Source organism: Pinus tabuliformis, chromosome 4_1 (genome assembly GCF_031772625.1).
Source record: "Pinus tabuliformis cultivar Carrire ecotype Pingquan chromosome 4_1, CPIR1, whole genome shotgun sequence".
NCBI classification, from domain to species: Eukaryota; Viridiplantae; Streptophyta; class Pinopsida; order Pinales; family Pinaceae; genus Pinus; species Pinus tabuliformis.
In genome coordinates this window covers 273393332-273405835 of record NC_142303.1, presented here as the reverse complement: position 1 = coordinate 273405835, position 12504 = coordinate 273393332, and the positions used below count along the sequence as shown (strand labels likewise).

Sequence of the window (12504 nt, the reverse complement as noted above, 5' to 3'; positions counted from 1 at the left end):
TTTATAATATCTATTACAATTTTTACCAATCTTAGATATAAATAGATAGGAGCACTTCCTACTAGGCATGAGGTTAAACTACAACCAAGTTCTAACATCCAGGCTTCATGTATGGGGCTAAAGGCTAGGTGCTTCTAAATATTACACAACCCCTCCACTCAATGATGATCAAATGGGATATTAGGTATTTAGTGGATATTAGTGACTGGCTAAAACCACCTATTGGTCCTGTTGTCGCCTAATCTACACCTTGGGTTACATGGAAGAAATATTCAATCCACTAAGAGTGGCCTTGGAGGCAAGTCTCGAATCGAGTTGTTGTCACTCAATCTCAACTCCTTCGTCTAGGGTAACTCCTAGCGAACCCAAAGGGGATAGTACCTAAAAATAACTAAGGCTAATTAAGCTATATCAAATAAGAAATTATTATAGGAGTTAATTTGGTTACACGAGTACATTAACCAGTAGCATATGATTGACAAGCATATAATCAAATGATAAAAATAAATAACAAGATAGATCAATGCCAAAAGTAAATGCTTGTGTTGTTGAAAGAGACCTCGGTAATGCAATTGTGGACCAATGAAGTATGTTGTCGAAATGTTTTGGAGAATGCTCTTTGTTAATTTTATTAAGTTGATTTCACTTGGAATTATTAGTGAGTGTAAAATGGGGAGGCAAGTATGTGACCCGTGTGACTGCAAAAAGGTAAAACTACTCTAATGTTTCTTTCCTCTTTCACCTCTATCCTTCGAATGGGATTGAGAAGGTTGCTCGAAGATCCAATGGGAAGAAGCTTAGTTTCAATGAGTATTCCCCTGATTTCACAAGTCAATAGTATTGTTCCCAAACTCACGATAAATGGCTAAGAGGTCTTCCCTATTAAACAATTCAACCCACACAAGTCCTCTCTGAATCATGCCAAGGATCAAGCTTTGCTTGTAATGGCCGAGAGCATAATAGGACTTGGAGGGGAAAGATTTCTTACTTTTGTAAAAATGGAAATCTAATATAAAAAATCTAATATAAAACATAAAGAAACGAAATATGTAAATAAACAAAATCTAAGCTAAAAAAATGAATGTTTGTTGTGCATGGGTCCTTTAAGTTAATTTTAACCAAGTTAAGGAAACCACAAAAATAAGACAAGAAACACACAAGACCCCCGTTGGGTAGGGAGAATGGGATGCCTAGGAGACTCTCCTAGCTTCCTCAAAATTACAATGGTTATTATTATGTCAGGCTAAGTCACAAGGTTCCCCGAATTTGAAACTTAAGTTCTGAAATTCTGCGAACCTCAAAAAAAATTGCATGTTCGATAAGGTTCGCCATGAGGTTCGTTGGCTGTATCGTTCGCTTACCAATTTTACATATTTTAATGAGCAAAAATGGGTAATCTTGATCAATCCTCTCAGTTGGTCACATCATAATTCATCTCACCACACAGCTCGATGGCTCACTCCATGAGTTTGTCGCACAACTCGATGGCTCACTCTGCGAGTCTGCCACGTGGTTGAAACATCATTCAGTCCAAACTTGTCTCTTTTGACTAAAATCTTCACTACACAGGTGACAACACTATGCTACAAAGTGAACAAAACCTTCGGTTTGTAGATTAAGCAAGCAGCCAATGCTCTGTTGCTCAGTCACCTAAAAAACAAATCTTTGTTGGTTTATAGATTCAGCAGACAGCCAACGATTCGTTACTTAGTCGCCTAAAAAATAGACAGACTTAGGTTTTAATTTTTACATACGTTTATTAATGTTTTCTTTTGTATTTTAATTTTAAGTTTACATATAAAAGTTAAAAATTAAAATATAGTTCACTATAATTGTTATAGGAAACTTTAGCCCCAAGGGTTAGCTCAGTTGATCGAGTTCCCGTTGCCAAGTACCTCGCCAATTGGGAGGTCACGGGGTCAAATCTCCTCGACGCCCTTGGGGTTAGGCCCTGCTTGTTTGGCCGATGGGTAGATCCCTTTGGGTTGATCTACCTGGATTTTTCTCATGGATGTAGCGGCCACCCAGTGTCCATGAACTACCCTTAAAAAAATTTGTTATAGGAAAATTTAAAATTTAGAAGTATATATATTGAAAAATAATTATATATAAATCTTAAAATATATATATATATATATAACATACAACCTTCAACATAAATTTAAAATATATATATTTGAATTTGAATCGAACTTAATCATTGCCAAACCTGAATTCGAACCTAAACCATGTGACATAGATGCTAAGTATCCCTTGTGAATAAAGGGAAACGATGGTTTTTACCTTTTTTTATAAAGAGGATAGTTATGGGTTTCTTCCAGGTGTTGATTTTATAAGTGCAATAGAGACTAGCGCAATATTTCTGAAAAACTGATGATTATTTTTTATGTTGATATTCCTTTAATTATTCCAATATGTCATTCAGCAATTATACTTCAAAAATTCAACCATACAAGAACAGTGAAATAATAGAGATCACAACACACAAAGAAAAGGCAAGATTTACCTTAGGAAAACCCACAAGGGGAAAAACCCAACAACGTTTTCAATAGAGAAACTCTTATGTTCAACAAGGGGCACACCTAAACCTACTAGTCATCAACTAGGTCACACCCAGTCAAACCGTCCAAGTCAAGCCTCCCAACCTAATCCAACACTTCGCTCTGCCTAATTTGACCCTGAACCCTCCTGCAACTGCCAAAATCCCAGGATTTCGGCCACTAGCAACTGCCCAGAAATTATGGTCCTTGCAACAGAAACTACCTAGAAATATGCAAACTGCAGAGAGAGAGTCTATCCACACGTGTGAGCTTGAAAGAGAGAGAAAGAGATCCAATTTGTCCACTTTTCGTCCTTCTTGATCTTCACTAGGATGCCCAAAAACTGTCTTCTTGAGAGTGTGAATTGGTGGTGAGAAAATGAGCTCAAGCTGCCTTTATATAGTGATTTGTTGGGTGAAATGGGTGTGTCTTTTGTCTGAGCTGACTTGACTTGGAGGGAGGCCAACTTGACAAACTTGGAGCCAAAAATTTCAATTTTAAAAATTCAAATTTCCTTCTTTCAAAAGTCCAAATGGGACTTGACTCAAAATATAATTTTCTTTTGACTATAGAGTTCAAATATGCTTTACAATAATTAATATAAATACAACAAGTGGCCATATATACATTATGAAGACTAACCATAGTTACAAATTCAACACTAGGTTCCTTGGATGGTCCAATTTGATGAAAATTTGGCAGCACCTCCCCTTGTATGTTCGCGGACCTGCAAAAATTCAGGGAACAAAAGTGGTGAAAGATGCCCCAAAACACTTTGGGAACACCCACAATTGTTAGTAGAAAAATGCCAAAAATTTCCAAGTGAAATTTATTTCAAAAAAAAATGAAACTTCTACTCTAAAACAACTAAGAAAAGTGAATGTAGAGCAACCTTTCTTAGCTGATTTTTTGTTGATGCCTAGCCTTTAGTACGCTAGATTTGACAACGAAATTTCAGAAATGTGAACCAAGAATTTTATGAGATTTTTAGAATTTGTGAGCAAGAAGAGAAGAGAGAGATATTTGGGTGGAATCTTCCGGCAAATGGAGACTAGACTTAGTGCTTGGTGGGAATGTAGCTCCTTATATGTTGAAGGACAATGGATACTCCACCCAAGGAGGATCCAATCCTTCAATCTTGAGGCACCTGCAACTCCTTAATATCTTGCCAAGGAAGTAGCTAAAATAGGTGAAATCTTGTATATGAAATTTAGAAAAAACATGACAATCAAACTAGAAGCACATGTAATTTTCAATTCCAAAATACAAGACAACAAGAAGATAAAAAAACAGCAAAGTTTGTTTATCCTCTCCTATGGGCAGCAATGCCCCTATAAAAGCCTATAACAACAAGATTCAAGACATGCATAAAAAGAAACAATATTACCTCACATGAAATTCAAGCAACCACACAAATCAAGTACACCATGTAACCTCCAAAGCCTTTTTAGTCCAAATGATAAGCAATTACAATAGCATTCTCTTGCCCAATTTCTAACCCTTCCAGGCTTCCACCACTAGCTCACAATAGAGGGGGACACTTTGATTTATAGGAAAGAGGGAGGAGCTCCTAAGGGAAATGCATGGATCCCAAGAGGGAATGCGAGCCCAAGAGAGAGTGCGAATTCATGAAAGGAGTGTGAGTCTCCAAGAGGAGTGAACTCGCACTATGCCTTACTCAACTCGGACTATCTTGGCCTCTTAACTCCACCTAACTTGGCTCTTAACTCGGCCTAACTCAATGAGCCCACTCAACCTCCCAACTCGGCCAAACTCATCCTTGAACTCGTGGCTTAACTCATGAGCCTTGGTGAGACTAGAGATAAGTAAAAACTTCTGACTTAACTCCCCTTGAATTGTCTCCAACTCATTATTTAATATTGACTAATTGTGAGTCTCAGCGAGACTGACAACACGTGAAAACATGTTTCCTAAAAAATAGGAAGCTAATAAATTCACCTTTTTGAGTAAATAATTGATTTTCACGAGGAAAAATCAATATTTTTCACCAAAAAGGGGGTATTAAGGTAAAGTGGGTACTCTGGGGATGAAAAATGAGTACCTGCATGCCATATGAAACCTCCTAGTACCACTTTTTATTTGTTACATGAATTTTAATTAAAAATTCTCGTTTTTGTGGGAAATTTTTGACTATTAAAAAATCATACAAAAACCTACTGCAATTCCGTAAGACTTAGATAATGCCTAGCATGGTAATATACATTGACCTTCGACTTAGATAACACCTTTAGGGCCTAGTTATTAAGATGCATTCCAACTTTGGAGGATGAGTGAAAAAATTCAATTAATTATTAATCGCTAAAAAGCCAAAAACAATTAGGTGAACAAAAAACACTCTAGAGCAACTTCCTTAATAACCAGGTCCCAATGGGCTAAGCATTTTACATAAGTTCATCATGCTAGTAACATTTTTACAATTCCCCCATGAGGTACGAAAATTGCATACAGAAAGAAGAGAGAAGAAGAAGGGGCAAAATTGACCTGCAAGACTTCTGGAGTTGAAACTTTAATCAGTGCCTTGTCCAACTTCGATGGTTCTTCTTCCTTTATTTGCTAGGTACATCTGGAAAGTAACAAGTCCTACAGTATGACCTAAAATTACTTTTTATTAGCAAAGAACTCTTCTTCCTTTAACATGAGGAATAGGTCCATAGCCCAAGACCCAGAGGCATCTGGAAGCAGTGGAAGTTTGTCCCCTTATGAACCACTAGCAGGTTATTTCAAGTGGCCAGGTTTTGTTTGCACATTATGATGTTCTTGCATGTCAAGGGCTTGAGATTGTATCAATAGAGGCTAGGCCAATATTTCTAAATATTGTAGGAATTGGAGGAAAAAAATTAGATAGGAGCAAGTGCAACCACCATTATCCAACTTGTTGTGCCCTTCTTTACATTGAATTGCCAACACCATGACCCCCATAGATTCCTCATAGTCTTGTCTTATAGCTATAAGTAATTTATCAAGCACCATACCTCTTCAAAATACATGACACGATGACATGTAGTAAAGGACGGCTCCTATTTATTGTCCTGGTATCACATAATTAGTGAGAGCCTCCCTTACTCATTAAGCATTGTTGATGTAAGCCTCTAATGTGGAAATGAAGATATCATTACTCTTATGAGCTATTAACATTAAGCTAGTGATGTTAAGTTTTAGAATACCATATTAATAATTAATACAAATTGTGTATTAATATACATATTATAAATATTTCTCGATAATATTTATACTTTATTTATCATATACTGATCATAATTTATTGTATTTATTTTATTTAGGATTAATATTACTATTATTCCAGGATCAATATTATTGATTTATGAACACTATTTTTGGTTATGTTTTGTTTTAGGGTGTATTATATTCTTAATGCTATTATATATCATATTGTATTCATGATAGATTCATGAAACTATAAAATATTATAATCACATGAATAGTACGCAAGAATTTTTAGTTGGAAACCCTTCCGAGAAAAAACCATTGAACGCTATTAATATATGAACCAATGAACGCTTTTAATATATGTCTTGAAAATTACATCAACATGAAGCTCCAACTTCCAAGATTCTCCAGCAATGACTGGAAAGAGATCCAACCCCTTGGTTTTATCAACTATGACTAAAGGATGTGCCAACACCTTGATTCTAGAAGGAGGCTTTATCAACTCCAACTGAAAGGATGCACCAACACCCTAGAATTACTAGCTCCAACTGGAAGGATGCTTCAACGCCCTGCAAGCTCCAACTTACCCTAGCACCACTCTGCCACCCTGAAGTGTTCTCAGGCCCTACCCTGAAGGAGACTTCACTCTTCGCCTTATACCACCTAACCACCTTGAAGGAGACTTCATTCTCTGCCTTACACCACCCAACCAAGATGCTTCAACACCCTGCAAGCTCCAACTTGCCCTAGCACCACTCTGCCACCCTGAAGTGTTCTCAGGCCCCACCCTGAAGGAGACTTCACTCTTCGCCTTATACCACGCAACCACCCTGAAGGAGAATTCACTCTCCGCCTTACACCACCCAACCACCCTGAAAATACAAGATAGAAAATGTGGGCTCCCATACCAGGGGCAATGGCCCACTTACAATGATATTCAATTAAATACTTACTACTAACTCTGCCGATATATGCCTAGATATACAATGGAGCTCTTGCTAGACTGTCAAGCTGTTATCAAACTTCAAGACTACTTTTTAGATTTATCAAACACTTCCCTCAGCATTCAATAAAAAACACAAACATGACAATTTGCAAAAACTGTCTCATACCTAATGAAAGGTGTGCCTTTTCTGCCACTGATTGCTTCAAACTTTGCCAAATACTTTGCACTTGGAGACGCCCCTTTATCAGCCCTTAACCTCTGTAAAATTGTACCTTTGAAAACCCTTCAATCTGACTTATATGTAAGTATAAATTTTAGCAGATCCTGTAGAGTCCTTAACTCAGTCTCTTGACAATATGAATTTGTCCCTCTACTTTTGAATTCAACCACAGATAAATACTATTAAAGTCTGACCTTGATTCCTTTCTACTCACAGTGACTTCTACGAATATTAATGCGGCCCTCTTCTCTGATATAGAAAGACTTGAAATTTTTCTCAAAATATGGTACGAATATGACCTCAGCCTTGGTGTTAAATAACATCAGTTCGAGCCTCGGACTTAGCCTTCAAACTGTCACAGATCCAGTGAAAACTTGCCTCAGATGACCCTTTCAAACAGCTCGGATATACCTTTGAAAAGTCTTTGACATCTCCACAGAAACAGACTCAAAAAGATGGCACATTCTGCTTCAGGACAGGCCTTAAAAGGCCGAGATAAACCTTGAAACAAGCTACAGGAAGCCCTTGTAAAAACCTCAAACCAGCCTCAGGATCAGTGCGAGATAAACCTCCCCAGTAGGGCCGAAAGTGCCACAGAACAGTCTCAGTAACAGTGTGAAATGACCTCTGAATGGGCCTCGGGAGGGCCAAAACGCTATACCTCAGAAAGCTGCTGAAATCCTCCAACGAAGGGCCTCAGAACAGGCCTAAAAAAGACACAGAAAGATCCGTAATGAGCCTCAGATTAGTGACCTCTGATCAGCGAAGAATCACCACTGCAAAATATAGAAATTAAGCCCAATATCTCTCTAAGCTTCTCCTCCTGTTATGCATGACTACACAGGCCTCTTGAAATCAAATAGAACAATAGATGAGCATGAAAGAATGATGCCCTTTTGGAGAGCACCGAGTTCTTATTTATACATGAAAGAGGGGTCTTGAAGGGGGGCTGACTAGCCCTTAACCCCAAGGAGCCAACCTTAATTTTTACACAATAATTTTAATTTTTTAAGGCTAACTTGATCTCCAATGGAAAACCTTTTAGGGAGTCGACATGATTCTTCATTTGAGACTGGTTTCATAATGAAAGTCATCACATTTGGAGATCCAATTTGGACTGCTCAAAAAACAATATAAATTATCCAAGATTCTCTTGAAAAATAATCCCAAATTTAACCAACCATCAAGTTGCGTTTAGCATCTCATTTTGGTGCACCTTGACCACACAATGGGGCTCCAAATTTGACAAGACATATCCCCTCAACCGTGAGGATTTATGTGGTGTGCCACCTACATGATGATAAGGACAGTCAGATGATGATGGTCTTGTCACTTGTGAGCAAAAACACTGATCTTCTCATCCATGTGTCTCAACAAATGTGGGGCTTCTTCTGGCTGTTGCTTGGGTTGACATCAATGACAACCAATTTCCAACACCTGCAACGTAGGTATAGATCCATAGATATCACTATGAACCAATGCACAAGGTTAAGAAGCTCATCTATCTTCATCCTTAGGAAAGGACACCTAATGATGTTTCCCCATTACACACCCCTCACAGGAACTACTAGGTGATTAAATCTGTGGAAGGTCCACAACCATGTGTAGTCCACTCATATGTCACCAAGATCCAAATTGGTGTGACACAAGCAATCATGCCATAGCATGTTGGTATATTGGCTACCATAGCAATAAACTCCTTTTTCTTCAAGGAAGCAAAAGTCTTCCCCACTTTGAACATATGACTGAATTCACCACAACATCTTGAGGCAACCACCCTAAATCCATCACTCATGTCCTTTACAACTTAATGATCCAGCTAGAATTCCACCTTTTTGGCATGTGTAATACGGTAAATAGAAAGAATATTTGATCCAACACCTAAGCGTGAAGAACATCTCCTAACTTACATACTAAACCACAACCTGCAACCTATATGGCTGAATTGCCACCAATAACCACTTTATCTCCACAATGGTTCTATCAACAATTAGAAAGATGTTAATCTTTGGTCACGTATCAGGTAGCTCCAAAATCAGCAATCCACTACTGCTGAGAAGAAGAGGACCAAAATGTGAGTGTCCTGCCAAATATGCGCTATGAGGAGATCCAACATTCTCATCAAAAAGGTCTTTAGTGCTTACTATAAATCTTGTAAGATCTTTAATTTTCTAAATACAAGCAGGGCAAGAATTGAAGGGGCAGCCCACCTTATGACTTTATTCTTCTTGCAGGATTTTAAATATTCTCCTTGACCCCAATCGGATACTCAAATTTAAGCAGGGTTAGCCTTGGATGGGCATGGTCTAATGGCCATAGTTCAACCATCTCCTAAAAGTAACTAATGTTGAATGAGATCAGAGAAAAACTGCACAAGGGTAGGAGGTAGAGGATCCTTGACAAAGAAAAGAATGTGATAGAATATAAGAACAAAAAATTTGAATGTTGGAGAGATATTTTTCGGAACAACACTTACAAGTTCCAAATCTGATCTTCCTTTTCCTCTTGCTTGAATAATGCCATCCTTCAACTTTTTAGACCTTGCAATATACTGCTAAACCATGTCAAAGTCACCCATCATGAAATTGTCGAGTTTAGTTTCAAGTTGGTGAACCTAAGTAGTGTTCATTGTTCAAAAGAAAGTTTTGATGGTATCCCAAATTTCCTTCTCAACTTTGTTATCCTTGGGATGATGAATGAGATTAGGCTCAATAAAAAGTGACCAACCCAAGAGCTCCATCCTTCTTCAAACACACAGTGGCTTAAAAGATCGACCCTGCTGACGAATTTATAATCATCGCAGTTCATCAGTTTACAACTTCACTCGTTTTGGTCGCTGTGGCCCAAGGCCGTCTGCTAAATAAATTATTTAGTATAGTGAAGCTCAGGGCTCAAACACATCTTCATACTTATTAGGCATGGACGTTCTCACAGTGAAGCAATTAGAAGAGGTTTGTAGACAACTAATTGTAATTAACACTGCAGGTGAAAAAGGTGTTTTTCCTGGAGTTGTTTTAGTTCGATTTTTTGGAGTTTCTGGAGCGGGAATCTGGTGGAAAAAATTGAGGTGAAATCTTGATTTGTGTTATTTAAGCCAGTTTTTTGACTGTATGGATTCAGCACCCTGAAAAACCCTGGGTCACTTTTATTGTGCAGGTGTTAATCAACAAGCTTGTGATTTCAATGAATTCCTGCTGGATTTTAGAGAAATTAGACAGGAAAAATCCACCAAAAAAGCTTCCAAAAAGTCGCAATAAAGACAACTCGGTTTTCCATTCTTTTGGGAATAAAAAATGTGATTTTTTTCCTTGGGAAAAGAATTTAATGTAATTGGGAATTGCAATAATTAGTCATTTTCAATACCGGTAGAGTCAATCCCAGCCTCTGGGACGGAAGCGGAAATGGGACCTTCATCATTTATTCCAAAACTGGGAACAGAAGTGGGGTTCAGGAGCCCCTGTATCTATTTATTCCCCACTTCTCATGTTCATCATTTCAACACAAACAGGTATATTATAGGATATGTATGCCCTGCTCATCTTAGGAGGGAATAAATTATTGTGTGGTATATTATAGGATATGTATGCCCTGCTCATCTTAGGAGGGAATAAATTATTGTGTTGTGAATATCTGATAACATTCCTATTTTATCTCAAAATCCGATTTTTTAGCCTAGCCGATGTTTATCAATTTTTACCAAAGGTATCTTGATTTTGCCGATGTTTGCGGATTTTTACCGATATTTTCCAGATTTTTACGATTTTTTGGTTTTTCAGACCCTTGCTGATTTTATCCCAATGCAAGGGCTCATGGCCCCACTTCTGTTCTCTGGTTTGGAATAAATAAACGATGAAGGTCCCATTTCCATCATGGGCCTCACTTCTGTTCCCAGGTTTGGAATGAACGATTAAGGTCCCATTTCCACTTCCGTCCCAGAGCTTGGGATTGACTCTACCAGTATTGAAAATGGCTAATTATGGCAATTCCCAATTACACTTAATTATTTTCCCAAGCAAAAAATCACATTTTTTTTAGGAGGGAATGAATCCGAGAGGTCGTTCCTCTAGCCATTTCTTTCCCACTTCTCCTGCTGATGGTTTCCAAAAAATGTACTCAATCCATCAGGGCACAGGAAATAAATATCTCCTGTTCACCATTTCAGCACAGGCAGATATGTTACATGATATGTATGCCCTGTTCCTCTTAAGAGGGAATGAATCCGAGAAGTCGTCGACACCCTTTCGTAAGTAACTCCCATACTCCTCTAAGCCAAGTTATCAAATACTTGCCTTGGCTTAGGATGTCAAGCACAAACAGCTTAAGGATTTTCAATCGCCGTCGTTTGTCCTTTTATTATTTCGGTCATGGCAGTCCCGGTGACCCAGGGGAGCAACTGTTAGTCATGCGTTCCAAAGGGAATAGAAAGAACATTAAAATAGGCAAACCATGCCTAAAATTAGGGATGTGCACAAAAGAGTGAAGCCATGAAAGAATCCAAAGGGAAACGCAACACAGCAGAGAGAAACCGTTGCAAATGCCCTGGCCCTAAACAGATACCCAAATGCTCAAAGTCATTGGAACAAAGAAGACAAATTCAAAACATAACATGAAATCATATCCCACGGACCATACAACGAATACCAGCCAAAATAAGCAGCAGGTATACAAAATTCAGCTGCGGGCCAAATTGGTACCCTTTGAAATCTCCCCTCTAATAAACCCCGTTATAAAAATCATTGATTGATATTGATCCTTCAGATAATTCAAACCCATAAAGTCGGCCCCAAATTCAGCGAAACATACATAATAAAAATGCACATACATATCGAAATTCATTTGAAATTTGGATACGGACCTGTATGAATTGAGGCAGAGGATAGAAACCGCGAGAAAATCTCTGAAGAATGAGCCTGGCATGAATGGTTTCCTCGAATGTCATCCCCTATAGTTTGCTTCGATGCTTGAGATACCGTGTTTGTGTTCAACCGACCAACCTAACTTTCTTCTCGTGTAGCGTCTGGATCAATTTTCCACCAAACATTTGTTTCTGTGAACAATGAAACCCGTAAAATTATCATCATCATTTGGTTTATATCTTTTAATTTCTAATGTATACGTTAACCTTAACGAGAGATCAAAAGTGACCAGTGGAATTGGTAAGCAGATCAGGACGCGCATTGTGTGGGATTCCGAGTCCCTAACAAACTAAGCTGTCAACAATGGGCAAAACAGCTGCTTATTTCGTCCACATTTTTTCTTAATTTACTCTCTACCATTTTTGAAGTTAAGAAACGTTAATATGGTGTTTAATCATTTTGAAACAACGGAAGTTTTATTTTGATAAAAATGGGATAGAAATTCTAAATATGAGTACAGTTTTAATATAAGCCAACTCTCGTGAAATGATAAATATGAGAAGAGTTTTAATACGATCAACTCTCGTGATGTACCTGGATTATTGTTCAAATTTTAAATATATTTAATGTTTTGAAAAGTTCATTTAAATTTAAATTTTTTATATTATTAAAATTATATAATCAAATAAAATGTATTATATAATTAGATGATTTTAAAGTAAATTTATTTTAATTGTAGATATATTAGGCATT

The 12504-nt window shown here is 37.7% G+C and overlaps 1 protein-coding gene across 3 annotated transcripts in view; it reads right to left on the bottom strand.

Annotated features, from left to right (window-relative positions):
• The window catches only part of LOC149175313 (uncharacterized), a 55783-nt gene extending 43684 nt beyond the window's left edge, over positions 1 to 12099 (bottom strand). For 2 of the 3 annotated variants that reach the window (XM_089419598.1, XM_089419597.1), the window contains exon 1: positions 11751 to 12099. The gene's annotated coding sequence lies outside the window, so the exon portion shown is untranslated. Of the gene's footprint in view, positions 1 to 6841; positions 7603 to 11750 lie in introns of all 3 variants that reach the window. The other variant, XM_089419599.1, reaches the window with a different exon arrangement.
• Positions 12100 to 12504: the final 405 nt, after the last annotated feature.